Here is a 17,922-nt window from a genome sequence, read left to right as displayed (position 1 = left end):
ACACCGACTTCATCCGAGTTTGAGAGTTTATCAGCATGCTGGCGCTCTCCTCGTCTCTTTTAGCCAAGTAATTTGTACCATTCAAAATGGAGCTATTGTTAAGGAAATAATTTAAAGATGATTCAGATGTTGATGGTATTTAGCACCTACTGAAGGGATTTGTCGAATTTTCTTTGCAATGTCGCATGGAAATATGTAAAAGCTCTCTTTTCAAAGGACCATAAAGACGGCCCCGGACATAAGGATGGTTTGACTTGGGATTCTTCGACTTTCCTATAGTGTGAAAGCCATACGCATGCAGTAAAAACCGTACTTCAAATTTTGAACTTTGATTTTCTCTCCAGCTGAAGGTATGCAGTTTAAGGCTCTTGGTGATGCTGGGGAGAGGTGGCAAGGCACAAGATCACAAGGGCAAACAACTGATGCACTAACCACCATCCTGGATCCCGATGACCCTGCGGCTTTTTACTTTCAATACTGTGTTCAATGGGCTTCTCAGGTGGCTCGGTGGTAAAGAATCCACCTGCCAATGCAGGAGATCCAGGAGATGTGGGTTTGATCCCTGGGTCAGGAAGATCTCCTGGAGAAGGAAATAGCAACCCACTCCAGTATTCTTGCCTGGGAAATTTTACGGACAGAGGAGCCGGGCATTCTGTAGTCCAAGGAGTCATAAAAGAGTGGGACTTGGCTAAGAGACTGAGCGCACACACACTGTTCAATACTTAACACAAGATACTCAGCACTTTGTTATAAAATAGCCATTGTCTTAGCCGGTTTTGCCTAACTATAGGCTAATGTAAATGTTTCGAGCATGTCTAAGGTAGACTGGGCTTAGCTATGACATTTGTAAGGTTAGGTATATTCAATGCATTTTTGACTTAAGACATTTTCAACTAACAATGAATTTATCGGGATGTAACCCCATCATAAGTGAAGGAAGATCTGTATATAAAAATGCCCCATGTGATTACGGCTGTAGAATCCAACTTTGCAGATGTTATTTTTGCCCTTGTAATTGTTCACACTGCACGGTCAGTTTGACAGACACTATAGATCTTTCAGAATTCCAGGGGGAAGGCCAGATAAGGATTTTCTCACTATGGAAAGCAGCCATCAGATGGTACTAACCTAGTCTGCACCAGGGGACATGGAAGCAAACAGAATGATATTCTTTGCAGAGGGTCCTTGAGATGAAGGGAGAGCAAAGTGATGAGCTGCACTCTGATTCTGAAGGGTCCCCAGGAGAAATTCCGGTGACTTTGTGGTCAATAACCATCCCTACTGGTGTTCATCTGAAAAGATGTGTAAGCAGGTCCTTACCACCCTGAGGGTATCCAAGACAGTAATGAGCCTGGAGTTCTGTATTGTAATGTAGAAATTGCTTCTCTGCATCGTGCTGGCTGGACTGAGGTTAATATGGAGGTGGGAGCTTCATCTCATGGCTGAATCTAACAGCCTGACTGGCTCCCCAAATAGGTTACCACAAAATCTCGTGGCTCTGTCTTTGGCTGCAGAAAGTGTGAATAATGGGATTCTATTTTCAAAAGCATCAGGCTTCAGTTATTTCCATGTGTGGTTAATCTCTGGCAGTGATACCTATGCTGATGAGTAATTTCCCAAATTTCAAATCCCTTCATAGAAGGGTATTTCTCAACTGGAACACCAGGAAGCAGGACTTAAGTTAGACTTAAGAGCTGACTGATGGGAAGGTTTATTAAATACTGAAACCCAGGAGATGGCAAAGTCTTTATTGAAGGTCTTTATAATAACGGTTTAGGTATTGTCTTGCCTGAAGGCAGAGAGGATATTTATAATGTGCTGAATTTGCATATTATGGATTTCAGGAGAGCTTTGAGAGAGAGTCCTTAAGATACTCTTTGGGGAAAATAGGAAACGTTGAAAATATTGAAATTTTGAAAATTGAAAATATTGAAACTCTGTGTGCCTTCTCTTTCAATAGCTGGTCATAATTTAGAGATGAGCTACTCCACAACTCTTGTAGCTTAAAGAAATTGTGAGGGAAAAAAAGTCCTATTAAATCCACAGCTGAGAAATAGAGAAATTCATAAATTTCTCAAGGTCTCCACTCTATAGTAAGTCTTGGTTATGAAGTTCATCCTAGCTTAATGTTAAACAGGGGAATCCCAGGCTGATAAACATTTTCTTAATCTGTGCAGAGATTTGAACTTCTGGCTTGTGGAAAAGTTGAGGTCTGCACAAGAAGAATACAGTTGTTCCTCCATAGTGGAAAGGATGTGCATGACTAGGTAAGAATGTCAGGCCAACAGCAAGAAGCAAGGTGATTTTTTTTTTTAATTGGAGGAAAATTGCTTTGCAATGTTATGTTAGTCTTTGCTGTACAACAACATGAATCAGTTATCAGTTCAGTTCAGTGCAGTCACTCAGGTGTGTCCAACTCTTTGCGACCCCATGGACTGCAGCACGCCAGGCCTCCCTGTCCATCACCATCTCCTGAAGTTTGCTCAAACTCATGTCCGTCGAGTCGGTGATGCCATCCAACCATATCATCCTCTGTCGTCCCCTTCTCCTTCTGCCTTCAATCTTTCCCAGCATCAAGGTCTTATCCAATGAGTCAGTTCTTTGCATCAGGTGGCCAAAGTATTGGAGTTTCAGCTTCAGCATTAGACTTTCCGAAGAATATTCAGCACTGATTTCCTTTAGGATTGATTGGTTTGATCTCGGTGCAGTCTAAGGGACTCTAAAGAGTCTTCTCCAACACCACAGTTCAAAACCATCAATTCTTCAGTGCTCAACTTTCTTCATGATCCAATTCTCACATCCATACATGACTACTGGAAAAACCATAGCGTTGACTAGATGGACCTTTGTTGCAAAGTAATATCTCTGCTTTTTAATATACTGTCTGGATTGGTCATAGCTTTTCTTCCAAAGAGCAAGTAACTTTTAATTTCATGGCTGCAGTCACCATCTGCAGTGATTTTGGAGCCCAAGAAAATAAAGTCTATCACAGTTTCCACTGTTTTCCCATCTATTTGCCATGAAGTGATAGGACTGGATGCCATGATCTTAGTTTTTTGAATGTTGAGTTTTAAGTGTTGAATGTTGAGTTTTAAATGAATTATCTATTTATATTTGTATCTATCCCCTCCCTCTTGATTGAGGGGCTTCCCTGGTGATCCAGTGACTGAGACTCTGTGCTCCCAATGTGGGGGTCCCAGGTTCTACCCCGTGTTCTATCAGGGAACTAGAACCCTCATGCCACAACAAAGATCGAAGATCCCATGTGCGGCAACTAAGACCTGGCCCAGACAAAGAAATACATAAAAATAAACAGGTTTTAAAAAGAAGAAGCATGGGGATTGAACTTTAACTATGTTGGCTTATTGAGTATTATCCCAGAAGAAGGGAACAGACTCTCCCAAAGGAAAGGGTATCCATCGCTGACTATCTCTCTGTAACCGGAAGATTGCTCGGGCCTGGGGGCTTCCTTCCTTCCACGCCTCTCTGGGCCTTTCCTTTATTTGCACTAGTGGAATCGCTGCTTATCTTCAAGGACTTCACCTGCCAGGTCAGCAGAGATCCTTGGACTCGTGTGTGCCTTCTTCTCGAGTAGAGCCCATGCTTTAAGTCACAGGCCAGCTCCCCTTCTTGTTAATGACGGGAGTCAAACCAAAGAAACCACAGTGATGCTTGTGGATTGCACAAAGCTGAGAGTGGCTTCTACAGTGGACGGCTGTGTCAGGGGGCTCGCAGATGTGTAAATAGGTAAAAATATAGAGCAGAAATAGAAAGAAAAGGATAATGGCATTAAGTGTAATGTCTTATGATTCAACTTTTAAACATTGGGTAAGTAATACAGAAGTTACAGCTTATCCTGGGAGTGTAAAGCCTTAAGCATCAGAGAGGGAAATGGGTCTTATCTAATAAGGGCCTCCCCTCAAAAGAAGCTGATGAATTTCTCAGTGATGGGCAATAGTAGGTGACCACTGAACATTTGCTCAAAGAGTAAAGATCAAGTATAAACCATAGGTTTCCTAAGGCTCTTCAGCATTCTTTTTTTTTTCCTCTCCAGTGATACCTCATTGAATTTAACCAGCAAGTTTCTCAGTTGGCTTGGTCTTCCTTGAACCGACTGTGCTTTTGTCTGCTTCCATCTTAGAGACACACAGTTGTCACATGGCATTAGCTCTCTTTCTCCTTACTTCCTTGGTTATTAAATAAAGTGCCAGCCCAGCTCAGTCTTTTCCATAGCTTTACCCCTGGAAGACACTTTTTTCCCCAAGGAAAATTTTCCAGGTGTAATTCTATTACAATCTGACTATTCATGGTTTTCTTTAACATGCACACAATTCTATATTCACTTTAAACATGTGTGTGTGTGCTAACTTGCTCAATTGTGTCCAACTCTGTGACTCCATGGACCGTAGCCCAACAGGCTTCTCTGTCCATGGCATTTTCCAAGGAAGAATACTGGAGTGGGTTACCATTCCCTTCTCCTGGGAATCTTCCCATCTCAAGAATCAAACCTGTATCTCGTATATTTCCTGCATTGGCAGGAGGATTCTTTACCATTGAGCCACCTGGGAAGCTCCACTTTAAAGACAGATGATGCTAATAATTGCATTTAGTTTCTGAACTGTACTTCGGTATTCTATACTTGTTGATTGCAGCTTTGTATTGACTTCCTATGGTACACTCAATTTTGTGAGGACTGCAATGCCAAATAGTTTTATTTTGAGGAATATAAAATTAGCAGTATAATTAATGTTAACCATTTAATTTCCTCAAATTTTATTAATTCATACATTATTAATAAATTAAGTTCTGTGAAGTACCACAGTTTTGGGGAGAGGAGAGAAAAGGGTTCTAAATCAAATCCTATGTTTAATTTGATAGTCTGACCTAGTTTCTAGGAAAGTAGCCTCCAGTGGAAGCCATCTTTGCAAACAACAAAACTTGCCACAGATGTGCTAATTATAAAGGCATGTGTTGGTTTGTACAAATAATATATGGTAATCATTGTAGCCTTGGTTTGTAGACTGTTACTGGTGGGCTTGTAAATAAACAGAATGCATTTATACATGAGCTCTGTCCTGCAGGCTCAGAGTCTGTATCACTCAGTCAACAACATTTAGACATGAATAAATATTGACAACAGGAAGGGATTGTCTAGATATTTTCTAGGTTACTGCTGGGAATCTACGATGATCTGGGAACTGGGGCTTCTTTTGAAAAAACATCACTTGAAATATGAGGAAGAAAATCATGACTATGTGTACACAGACGCTTAAAAAGCAAAGAAGAAAGTGGAGAAAAATGAGAAGTGGTTTAGCAGCACATAAAAGCTGGGTGAGGAAGGTCCCCTGAAGGAGGGAATGGTAACCCACTCCGGTATTCTTGCCTGGGAAATCTCGTGGACAGAGGAGCCTGGTGGGCTACAGTCCATGGGGTTGGAAAAGAGTTGGACACGACTGAGCAACTAAACCACAGCAACAGCAAAACCCAAAGATCCTCTGGATGGATCATGGTAGATTTCCGAGTCCAGACTATCCCACGGCTTTAAGGCTCCCGTCTCAGCTGAATTTGGGTGGCTAGGTTTGTGTCAAACCCTCTAGGACTCACTAAGAGTGAAGATTTGTGCCAGTCACTCCGGGTATAGAGATAAAGGGGCGACTGTCATCATGGAGGATACAGCTAGCGATGGCCAGTCCAGCCCTCATCTCAGGTGCTGCAAGACGCATGAGCACAGAGGAGTCCAAAGTGAGGGGTGGAGTGTCCACCCCAACCTACGGAGCTCGCGGGGAGGGGCCAGCAGGGAAGACGGTGAGGGATGGGGAAGGCGAATGAGAGGAGCAGAGGTGTGAAGCAGGCGATGTCAGAGGAGGCATGCCCCCGGCGGGGCAAGAGCCAGAACAACCCAGGTGGGAGCAGAAGCATGGACGTGCGGGGACCTGCACGGCGTATGTGAACGGTGACGGGGCAGAATCAGGGCCGAGTGACAACCTGTGACTATGTCAAATGGCAGACTTGGGGTGGGGGGAGGGCGCGCGGGGAAGGAGGCGGTGGAACCAATACTGCTAATTAGCTGGCCTGCAAGAGGGAGGCTCTGTGGGTTACCCAGCTGGGAGACAGCCCACAGCGCTCGTACCCCTGTCCACGGAGATGTAAACTCGGCACAGAAACCACACACATCATATGTTTGCATGTTCGTTTGCAGCAACGTAGGGATTTATCCACAGGGCGCCAAGCAACGGCCTGGGAGTCAAGTCTCAGGTTCACCGCCTCCGGGGCTCTTGGTTTTCATTTGTATACAGTTTTTAAAGGTTACTTTCCACATACAGTTATACAAAATATGAGCTATATTATCCATGTTGTATTATACACTATGCCCTTGAGCCCATCTTATACCTGATAGTTTGGACCTCCCCCTCCCCCATCCTATGTCACACCCCCACCCCCACCACAGCTGTTAATTCTCTGTATCTGTGAGTCTGATTCTTTTATGCTGTTACATAGTTTGCATTTTTGGAGTCCATATATAAATAATATCACACTGTGTCTTTCTCTGTCTTATTTCACTTAGCACAATGCCCTCTAGTTCTATCTACGTTGCTGCAAATGGCAAAATTCCATTCTTTTTTATGAATAGCATTTCATTATATATCCGGCTGGGATTGAGCTGGTAAAGAATCCACCTGCAATGCATGAGACCCCCAGTTCACTTCCTGGGTCAGGAAGATCCCCTGGAGAAGGGATAGGCTACCCACTCCAGTGTTCTTGGGCTTTCCTGGTGGCTCAGCTGCTAAAGATTCTGCCTGCGATGTGGGAGGCCTGGGATCAATCCCTAGGTTGGGAGGATCCCCTGGAGAAAGGGATATACATCATCTCCAGCGCTGTCTTTGCATGCTGACTTAGTGTCTGACATACAGACCTCCGAAAGGGATTCTCCGTGAAGCAAAAAGGAAGAGAGCGTTTCCGTAAAGAGGCAGAGGCTTAGCCAGTGTCAGATGCTCTCAGAGCTTCCAATAAAGAGAGCACGCGCAAAGCATCCAGGGGGTTACAGAGCAGAGGCTTGGCAAGTGGCGTGGCTGTGTTAAAGCGTGCCAGTAGCCTGGATAGCTTGAGGAAGACAAACTGGAGGCAAGTCATTTAGGAGTCTTCTCTGTCAAAGGCTGGGGAATGCTGGGGTGTCGGAAGAGCATATGATCAGGAGAAGGGGTTCTGATGTTTGAAAGTGAGAGCAAGGCTTCTGAAGAGCTTAAAGATCTCTGCAAAGACACAGGGATATTGATGGAAACCGTCCAGCAGGCCTTTTAAGGTGGAGCTGGGTTCCTGGGGGCCTGGGCTGGGAGCCCCTGCCTCACACAGATGTGGATGTCTGGTGGCTGGCCTGGCCTTAACTCAGGCCCTTCTCTGAGGCTTCCTCGGAGACCAATCACAAAAGCCTGTGGCCCGAGGGCCTCTCCTTTCTCTTCCTTTGGCTGTGACGCAGGATGGGAAAGTCAATAATATTCATTTTTTCCTTTTTTTTTGTCTATGCATAGACCTGGGTTTCCCAGGTGGTGTTAATGGTAAAGAACGTGTCTGACAATGCAGGAGACATAACAGATGTGGATTTGATACTGGGCTGGGAAGATGCCCTGGAGAAGAGATAGGCTACCCACCCCAGTGTTCTTGCCTGGAGAATCCCATGGACAGAGGAGCCTGGCGGGCTACAGTCCATGGGGTCACAAAGAATTAGACATGACGGAAGTGACTTAGCATGCACGCACACATACAACTAACATTTGAAAGACTTCATATTCTCTGTAGCATGGCTTTTCACCCATCATCCTTATTCGTCCTAAGATTTTTTGCCCCAACGTCTTTTGTGCTTTGTCTGAATTCAAGATGACTCATTGGAACTGTTTCCTCTGGGCTTGTCTCCTGGACTAGTCTGGAGCCCTACCTAATAACCCCAGCTGTCTTGTGAGCTGCCATATTGGTTTATCAATTCTGTTTCTGGATGTGTTTCCTCCTTAAGACTTGTAGAATTATCCGATCACGGAGTCTAGAGGAACCTTGTTTGGTTGGGTGAAGACCTTGACCTCCTGCCCAAGTGCTCCAGGCTGGCCCTGACAAGTAGTTGAAAACTCCTGGCGATGAGAAGCACATGTCTTCAGATGGCAGTTCATCCTGTTTTCAGATGACTCCAGTCCCTAGAAAGTTCTTCCTTCTATTGGACTAAGATCAACGTGTCTATAATTTTCACAAGGTGGTTTGATTTTTGGAGCAACGGGGAGAATTTAATCCTCCAATCTGACAACTCTAAGTGTTTGGAGACCCTGAGCATGTTACTCTAAACCTCTGCTTTCTTAGGCTAAGCCTCAATGCCTCCACATCAGGTTTTTCCAACTCTTCCTCAAATGTCGTTTCCTGCCTTTCACTGTCTTGGCTGTACTTCTCTTAAAGCCCTGGACACTGCTATAACTTCCTGAAAAGTGTGGGCATTGGCCATGCAACAAAGCCCTCCAGGGGGTGGTTGACCAACCGCACCCAGAACCATCATCTCCATTTTCTGTAATTGGTGAAGATTGCTAGCAACTTCACTCATCAGGCGTCCTTTTCCCTGGAGGCTCCTCTCGCCAACCACAGCTTAGCCTTCTTTATTCTTACCCTGGTCTTGTCGTGATTGATTCCTTCATTCAGTACAAATGTACTGACGTTCTCTAAGTATCCTGACACGCAGAGTGCATGCCAAGTCGTTTCAGTCGTGTCTGACTCTTCTGCGACCCCCGTGGACTGTAACCCACCAGGCTCCTCTGTCCTTGGGGTTCTCCAGGCAAGAATGCTGGAGTGGGTTGCCATGCCCTCCTCCAGGGGATCTTCCCGACCGACCCAGGGATTGAACCTGGGTCTCTTGCATTGCAGGCAGACTCTTTACCATCTGAGCCACCAGGGACGCCTCAATACAAGGACAGAGCTGAGTAACTGTGCAGAGGCCACGTGGCTGCAAATATTGGCTCTGGTCCTGAAGGACAAGCGTTCTCACCCCCGGTCCAGAAAAATAGAGAGGAGTGAGGCGAAGAGGCCGTTCAGAGGAAAGCGGGCTGATGGAGCTGACTTGTGATCTTGGAGCCGGCTGTGTCGACACCTGGGGGAGGAACAGTCGAGGAAGGGAGAGAGAGCAAAGCTGAGAGGGGGGAAGTGGGAGGAGGCGGCCGTGCCGGTGTGGTCGGGCCTTCACCGGGGTGGGGGGTGAGGCAGGCGCGGGTTGTGAGCGGAGAGCCGAGCCCCTTCGGGGGCTGGTCCCAGAGGCGGGAGGTTGGGGCTGGGCTGGAGGCTCTTGCAGCGGGGATCTGGGGCTCAGGCCAGGGGACCAGCGTGGCGGAGGGGGAGACACGGCCAGATTGTGGATCTTATTTAGAGTCCGGTCAGCATGGCTTTTCTGATGACCTGAGTGTGGGTGAGGGAGAGAAGAGTGGGTGACAATACCATTAAAAAACAACAACAAACTGTCCTAGGAAATAACCTTAAACTGACAGAAAGGGGCAAGTGTGGTTCAAGGGATGCTTGCTCACATTTTACCCTGTTGGCTTCATTTCTCCTGGCCCTCTTGGTATGGGTCTCTAGTGTAATATGCATAATATAATTTGTGTGTTTGTGTATAAATATACATAATATACATAAACTATTTCATTTGTGTCCTGAATCCCTGGAGCATAAGTTACTTTCATATGACTCTTTACTCCTAAATATATCAGTATATTTTCTAAGACTAGGGACATTCTCATAAATCAAAGAATTAATCTAACTTTTCCTGGTGGGGCCCACTGTACCACGTCCTTGCGAATCACTTGAGATGAAGGATGCATTGAGAAGTAGGAGGTACTCTTAGACGGCAGGAGGAAGCCAGCGGTTTAAGGTTTTTTTTTAACTTTTAATTTTATATTGGGGTATAACTAATTAGCAATATTGTGATAGTTTCAGGGGTACAGCAAAGGGACTCAATCATACATATAATGTATCCTTTCTCCCCCAAACTCCCCTCCCATCCAGGCTGCCCCCTAACACCGAGCAGACTTCCTTGTGCTGCACAGTAGATCCTTGCTGGCTCTCCAACTTAAGTATAGCCGTGTGTACATGTCCATTTCAAACTCTCTAATTAGCCCTTTGGGGGGTTTAACTCTTGATGTGTGAAATTTGAATCATCTATTCCCACACTCCAGAAAATGTAAAATAGTTAACTGGACAAGAGTTCTGGGATTGTGGGAAAAATCTAGACCGACCCAGGGATGTTTTAAGGGACTGAGATCTGAGATGGTTTACCAAACAGTTCATTATGTCAGATTTTCTTCGGATCCTTTCTTCAGTTTGCTGTGTGTCCTGACTTTCAGATTATTACATTGGATGATAATACACGTTACCTCTCAAGTGTGTTGGTATTTATTATTGATTTTTACTTTTGGTAGCTGTTGTGCACTTATTTTGGAAGAATTATGCAATCTAAGGGATCTTTCTATCTTTAAGATTCCTACTTTTTGAATAACGCACGTCAATTAAAGCATTCTTAAAGGTGACAATAAGATGATAAAGTGATCAAAAATGCGAAATTATTTGAAAAATCTTTAAAGGAGAGAAGAAGATAAGCCTTAAATGTGATTCACTCAGTGACACCTGACGACTAGGCACTCTGTCAGCCTCAGGGACTGCTTCAGTCTTATCTAAGGAGTACGCAACTAACCTCAAAATTAGAAGGCTTCCTGTTACTGCGTTCTACCAGACCACGCAGAACTTGGCTTCCTAAAACTTTCAGTTGAACAGCTGGGAAAAGTGAGGCAGGCTTGTTGAGTTGGTTAATCCATTTCAGAGGACATAAAAGAATTTTATCATTGATTATGGAGAATAAGGACCAGGGGTAAGATTCAATACATGCACACTTACAACCAATTACTTGTAGGTTTTAATTTAATTTGGTTCATTGCTTGAAGCCAAACTTTGTCCCAAACTAACGGACAGATTCTCCACTTGCGAAACTTTTAATTACTTAGGAGTTCTTTTGGAAGAGAATCAAGTTCATGTTTTGCCTCTCATCATAATCCTTGGATAAAGGCAGGCAGGATCCTTTTGAGAGATGAAGCTTTTGAAGGAAAATGCATATATAATTGGTTGTGTGGTTTGGAAGAGGAGGAAAGAGATTTGAAATTGGTGGGCCTCATTTAAGGTTTAAAATGTGAGTTTTAATCAAGCACAGATCTTAAAGCATAAGGGTCACTGCCAGTGATTCGTTGTAAGGTAATTTAGACTATATTTCAAGTGTGTTACATTATCTCTCAAGTTCCTAGCTTTGGCCAGATTTAATGTAACAATGCAGGGGAAAGTATCAATTGAAACATGATACATACTGCAAAGATGTTCTTTTCTTTGTATAAAAATTGAAACGACATGCTGACCTATCCTGATTTTAATTGCCTGTTTTCCCACTGAAATAAATAGAATACTTTCATAAAGTAATTATTTTATATAATGAGTTATTATCTCCAGATCAGAAACTGAGTCATCTTTTGTGAATCGACTAAGATACAATCATATCCTTTCACGAGCCCACAATGCCATACACAAAGGATGACCTATTCATAGTTAGTGTCATTTCAAGATTTATCTTCAAATAGTTGATTCATAAGGCTTAGGACATCATCTGGTCAATTGGTTTCATTTAATAAACATGCATTGACTACTTGCATTTCCACATCCCGTGCTTGATGAGGATGATGAGAGCTTTGCCTAAAGTGAATCCTGCAAGCCAGAGCAGAGGGTCTCAACTGGGGGTGGTTGTTCAGGGTCAGGGGGCATTTGGCGCTGTCTAGACATTTTTGATTGTCAGGTCTAGGGTAAGTGTCTAGTGAGTAACAGTCAGGGATACCGCGAAAGGTCTCCTAATGGGCTGGACCATCTCCCCCCACAAAGGATTAACAAGTACAAAATGGAAACAGTGCCAAGATTGAGAAATCCTGGTCTAGAAGAGGCAAAACATGAACAGTTACAACTCAGTCAGCTCCAAGATGGAGCTATTGCTTTTAACATGCCTTCACAGCTTAGAGGAGGCAGCATTTGATCTTGGCAATGGTGGATTCGATCCCTGGGTCATGAAGATCCCCTGGAGAAGGAAATGGCTACCCACTCCAGTATTCTTGTCTGGAGAATTCCTTGGACAGAAAAGCCTGGTAGGCTGGAGTCCATGGGGTTGCAAAGAGTTGGACACCACCAAGCCATTAACACACACATAGTGGGTACAGGTGTGGTTATAAGCGAGACTTCCTGAACAAAGTATCTTTTTAGGCTCGGCTTACATGCTGAGTAGAAACTCCCTTGACAGGTGAGGAGAGCTGGGTCTTCTAGTGGAGGAAGCTTCATATGCAGTCACAAAATCTAGAGACTAGGGAGGTGATTAGGTCATGAGAGCAAAGTCCTCATGAATGGGATTCATGTTCTTATATAAGAGACCCAGAGAAGTCTCCCTGCGCACCGGTGTGCGAGGACACATGAAGAAGACAGGCATCTATGGACAAGGAAGCTGGTCCTCAGCAGACACTGAGTCTGCCAGGACGTTGGTCCCAGACTTCCAGTCTCCAGAACTGTAGGCAGCTTGTAAACAAGCGTCTCAGTCCACGGTGTCCTGTGGTAGCAGCCTGGATAGACTCAGGCAGTTGGAATCCACCTAGGAGGCCCTCTCATTAGTGACAGAGGTGTTGTGCTGAAGATGACAGACGTCAGCTTGCCTAGAGCCCACTGAGCTGGGTGATGTGCAGGGCACTGGCCATCTCCAAGAGGGCAGGGCTGAGGGCGGTGGGGGGGGGGGGCGGGTGGGATGGCAGGGTCTAGGGAGAGTGGAGACGTGCTGCCCTTTATAGGGAGACGTGCTGCCCTTTATAGGGAGACGTGCCTGAAAATGGAGAGAGAGCTAGAGGGGAAACAGCAATGCTTAAAGCTGGAATTGTGTGATGAGCTGGCTTAGTGGTTAAGGCGATGGACTCCTAATCCATTGTGCCATGCACGTGTGGGTTCGAATCCCATCCTCATCTGTTCGCTGAGTTCAGTTGCACATGAATTTGAGCAAACTCCAGGAGATGGTGGGGGACAGAGGAGCCTGGTGGGCTCCAGTCCATGGGGTGGCAAAGAGGTGGGATGACTTAACCTCAACAAAGCTGGAATTGATGTGGGCAGGCTTACCTGCTGCGTGTGCAAGGCCAGTGATGCTATCTCCTCTGATTTCTTTTCATAGTTGATGTTGCTATTTTTGAGATTATAATTGTTAATTAAGACTGGATTGAACCATCTACCTCTGCTAGACATAATACGGAGAGCCTGAAAGGATGTAGGCTTGATTGAAAACATTCAACATTTCAGTTCCGATGCAACAAAAGGAACATTCCTTTTGGATTAGATGAACCTCGGGTGGAAAAGCAGGTCATCCTCAGAGACAGGCATTTGAGAAGTATGGGTGCAGTTTGTTTTTCATAGAGGGACGTGAGGGGACAAAGACAAAAGCTGTGAATTGCGCAGCAGGAGGCAAGATGGAGGGGACTTTTTCTTAAAGGTTGTTGCTGGTTTTAACAACAGAGTGAACAGAATGAAAAGCAGGAACCCAGCCCAGAGAGGAACTTCCTGCTTAGCCGGTGGAAAGCTTTTAATTATAAATGTTTGGTTGGATGTGGGAATGCTCTGATCAGAGTTTCTGCTGAAGCATCTTTATCTAAAATGAGAGAAATGGTGGCAGTGAGGGTCTTTCAATAGGAGCCGCGCTCAACTGTCCAGAAGAATCCGATGGCTTTCTGTAATACAGTGATTTGTTACCCATCCTGTGATGTTATGCTTATTTTGTTCATTGCATTTCTGTTAATGTCCTTCCACTGACTTCCTAGATTCTAGCTACGTAGTACCATGTTCTCCTTTTCCCAGTAATGCCTCATACCTAACAGCAGGCATGGAGGTGCTGGGTACGTAACAGGCAGCCAGAAATGGTTTGAAATTGAGCTGAAACATACACACTGGAATCCAGGAAAAAAGAAGGGAGAAGCCATCCAGATATGATAAAATGAATGCACACATCTGGTATTTTTACTGGCTTAATTTAATTAAAAGCCTATAAAGCAAGCATCTATGGACTGTTTCAAATCTACTGTCATTAAATGCTTCCAGAATATTGGTGTTCATTTATTGGGTGCCTTTTAAATACTCTGAAGGAAATAAATCCAGGCTTTAGGAGTGGACTCCACAACAGCAGATCTAAGGAGTAACTCTTGCCTTGTACACAAGCTCTCCTTGGCTGGTTCATCTGTAACATGGGCAAAGCACAACCTGCTTCATAGGGATGATGCAAAATGTAAATCAAAGTGAACACCTGTGCTCTTTCTAGAAGGAGGAATCAGGTTGCTTATTTTGTAAAGTATTACATAAAACACTTTTCAGAGTGTTTACATCTTGATGTAGTAGAGTAGCGGTCCCCAACCTTTCTGGGCTCAGGGACCTACCTTGTAGAAGACAATTTTTCCATGGGCCAAGGAGTGGGAATGGTTTTGGGCTGATTCAAGTGCATCACCTTTATTCTGCCCATTTTATTTCTTTTATTATTACATCAGCTCCACCTCAGATCATCAGGCATTAGATCCTGGAAGCTGCAAAGTCCTGCTAAAGGGATCGTGGCAATTTATCACCCTCCTCAGTTAGAAAATAACTGTTTCCAAAAGTCACCTATGGTAATATGCTAAAGATGACTATTTAGATATATTGATATAGTAACTTTATTATATTTGGTTCTCTTTAGAATTAAGTCAAACCATTTGAAGTTATATTTATAGGTCAAAAAGTTGAGTATTGGCATCTTCACCTGGTTCAAACAAGCAGAGCTACCTTCATCTAAAAAATACATTTCAAATTGTCACCTAAAAATAGAAATATTGGGTTTGTGTATACTGCTGTGAGCCATTGGCCTAAATAGCCTGCTTTCAACATGGAGGTAGGTATTTTTCCTATTTCTTTGAAAGGCTTGCCCAAAACAATGTTAAATTATTGTGTAATCCCTCCATAAACTGGGAAGTGATGGCAAGACTTTTTTTTGAGTCAAAGTTAGATCAGATGAACGTATTTTAAAATACACAAGGCTACAGGCACTGTTTAGTAAAGCTCATCAAAACCTACAGTGAAGTTTGCTCGGAAGTTAGAAATGGCTTTTAGACTGCCTGTTTAGAAAAACCTCAAAAAAGCCTTATCTTAGGAGACACTGTCTCCTTTGAGAAGTACTATTATCTTTTCTTCATTAAGTAGAACAAATCAAGTTCCAAATGCCATATTGAAGTCACTGTGTTTTTGTTGTCTTTTTTATTACAAGAAGAAAAGGGTCCTAGTCTTTCTCTTTGCCTTTGAGTGTTTTATGGAGGAAGTCAGGCATTATTTTGTTTATAATTAAAGACCATGTACTAAAGCACAATTTGAATAAGCAACTTTAATTAATCAAGGAACAAACCCCACAACCTTCTACACCCATGTTTCAGTCTCTGAGAATGAGAGAAAAGGGCTTTCTCCTTCCCTCCTCCTCTGAGGTTAGAAGCAGGTCAGGTCAGTAATTGGAGCTGGCTAGTCATCAGCTGGTTTGACCTGCTAGACTAGAATTTTCTTTACTACGGTAAAGTGTAATCAGAAAACCAGATGTATCTCCATCCTGAGAGGGAAGAGTAATGAAAAGCAGGCAGTTCATTTATTTTTTTTCCAAGCCTTTCAGATCTTCATTCAGCCATTTGGGGCTTGACTTTGCAGTGGACTGGACTATAGTGGGAGGCTTCATTTTATTGCATCACAAGTCCGGAGATGGAGAAATTGAAATTCAAATGATTGTGATGTCTCAAATCTTCCGGTTCCCTCAAATGTTGATAGCTGCTATTATGTGCTTTTTGCCTGAAAACAAGTGAGATTTCAAATAAGACTGTGAGGCTACAGTGATACGCTTGGGTTGATAAGAGCATCTCCCGAGGTCCCTATAGATGATGTCTCAGTGATTGGGGATGGGGAACCTTGCCCTTTTGAGTTTGAACAAGCATATTCAAAAGAACTCTTCTTTCCATGACAAACTACTTAATTTTATATTCGTCTCTGTACAATGATTTATCCTAGTTTTATCCTAAAGTTTTCCATTCACTTCCCAGTGTCATTCCTCATTAAAATTCATCTATGTATCCTAGTTTTCATAAAAGAGGTCATCTAAGAGTTAATTTTTTAAATCAATTTTTCATAGACACTGTTGTATGTCATGCCATTGGAATGTTTTTTTCTTTTTTTTTTTTTTTTTAACATAAACAGGTTTGGACTATTTTCCAAACATTAGCTATTCAAAAGCTCTCCCTCAAAGAATGAGAAGACTATTTATTGGAAGCATAAATGAAGAAAGAAAAGACTTCAATTTATGAAGCCATTAGTCTTCAGGGAGACATTTTAAAGACTGCAATTAAGGAGAACGCCTCACCACAAACTGCTGGAGAGACTCTCCCTTCAACTTCTGAAGAGCTTCGTCACTCGGGGTGAAAGGGTCAGTCCCAGGTTTTACCTCTAAGTCATTTCCAACGAAGCTGGGTCAGAAAACCATCTGAAGAAATCAAGATGCCTAAGTAGTCTCCACATATGAGTCGAAACTGGAATTTGGCCTAGGATACAGAAGAGGAATCTGGGGCTCTTTAGTTTCTGATTGTAATTTAGTGGAGGTGTTGAAGGAAGGAAGTGAAGCCTGGTGGAATTGACTCTTTCATGTGGCTTGGATATGCTTTAAAGAATTGGTTGGGGGCGGGGAGGGAGAGGATAGAAGAGATGCAAGCAAGAGATCTGGAGAAGTAGCGGCCGAAGCGTGTGTCCTCCACGTGGTCTCACTCAGATGTCGCAGGTACTCAGTTATTGGAACACGGGAAGCACAGTGGATGAGTCTGTTTATAGATCAAGGAGATATCCACTGATGGCTTCCCTGGTGGCTCAGTGGTACAGAATCTGCCTGCCAATGCAGGAGATGAGGGTTCGGTCCTTGGGTCGGGAAGATCCCCTGGAGAAGGAAATGGCAACCCACTCCAGTATTCTTGCCTGGAGAATCCCATGGACAGAGGAGCCTGGCGGGCTGGTGTACGGGGTAACCAAGAATGGGACATGACTGAGCAACTAAACAACAACAAAGATACCCACTTAGTTATCGGAATACTGGAGCCACAGCGCACGGGTATTACTTGTAAGACAGGAGGCTCTTTAACTCTCCGACTCAGTCTTTCTTCTGTATCAGGAGTGGACCTGGCACAAGACGTTGGAAGAGGGGGATAGGGCACCCCAACCTTTTTGTTCTGTTGAATATATATATATATATATTTTAAGTGTAGTTGACTTATAATGTTATATTAGTTTCAGGTGTACAACCAAGTGATTCAGTTACACATATTTTTTCATGTTCTTTTTCCATGATGCGTTATTACAGTGTATTGAATACGGTTCCCTGTGCTGCACAGTAGGCGCTTGTATACCTAGTCCATATATAGTGGAGTGTGGCTATTGAACAAATACCCTTTTCTGGCTTGTCAGAAGTACCTTAAGGAAATAAAGGCACAAGGAAGTAATAAGACAGCAGTGAAAAAAGCCAAAACATTGAGATGAGCGCCCGGGCACAAGTCTCACTTTCCATCTATCTTTTCTAGGCTCTTCCCCAGTGATGAGTCGTGGCTTTTCTTGAATTGGCCCTGGGAAGGATGATCATCACATGATGTGTGTCTCTAACCAGCTGAGCAACTGTGTCCTTCCTCACAGAGGGTCCTCCCTCTCCTCTCTCTCAACGTGAGCTCCTAAGGCTTCCTACTTCTCTGCATCTTTCTCATCCCATCAAAAAGATGCCCGTTGGGGGCACCATTCCGTCCAGTGCCCGCTTCCTAAGACAACCGCTAA

At 43.8% G+C, this 17,922-nt stretch overlaps 1 long non-coding RNA gene and 1 other non-coding gene across 2 annotated transcripts; both read left to right on the top strand.

Moving 5' to 3' along the window:
• Positions 1-546: 546 nt before the first annotated feature.
• LOC122686502 lies at positions 547-17,183 on the top strand. Its single transcript, XR_006338798.1, has 3 exons — positions 547-677; positions 15,572-15,576; positions 17,171-17,183. It is a non-coding gene; the product is annotated as an uncharacterized LOC122686502 (long non-coding RNA).
• TRNAR-CCU lies at positions 12,962-13,043 on the top strand. The gene has a single exon. It is a non-coding gene; the product is annotated as a tRNA-Arg (tRNA).
• Positions 17,184-17,922: the final 739 nt, after the last annotated feature.

This window comes from Cervus elaphus, chromosome 30 (genome assembly GCF_910594005.1).
Source record: "Cervus elaphus chromosome 30, mCerEla1.1, whole genome shotgun sequence".
Taxonomy (NCBI): Eukaryota; Metazoa; Chordata; class Mammalia; order Artiodactyla; family Cervidae; genus Cervus; species Cervus elaphus.
The sequence above is the reverse complement of the archived record's forward strand: the minus strand, read 5'-3'. Positions and strand labels throughout refer to the sequence as shown.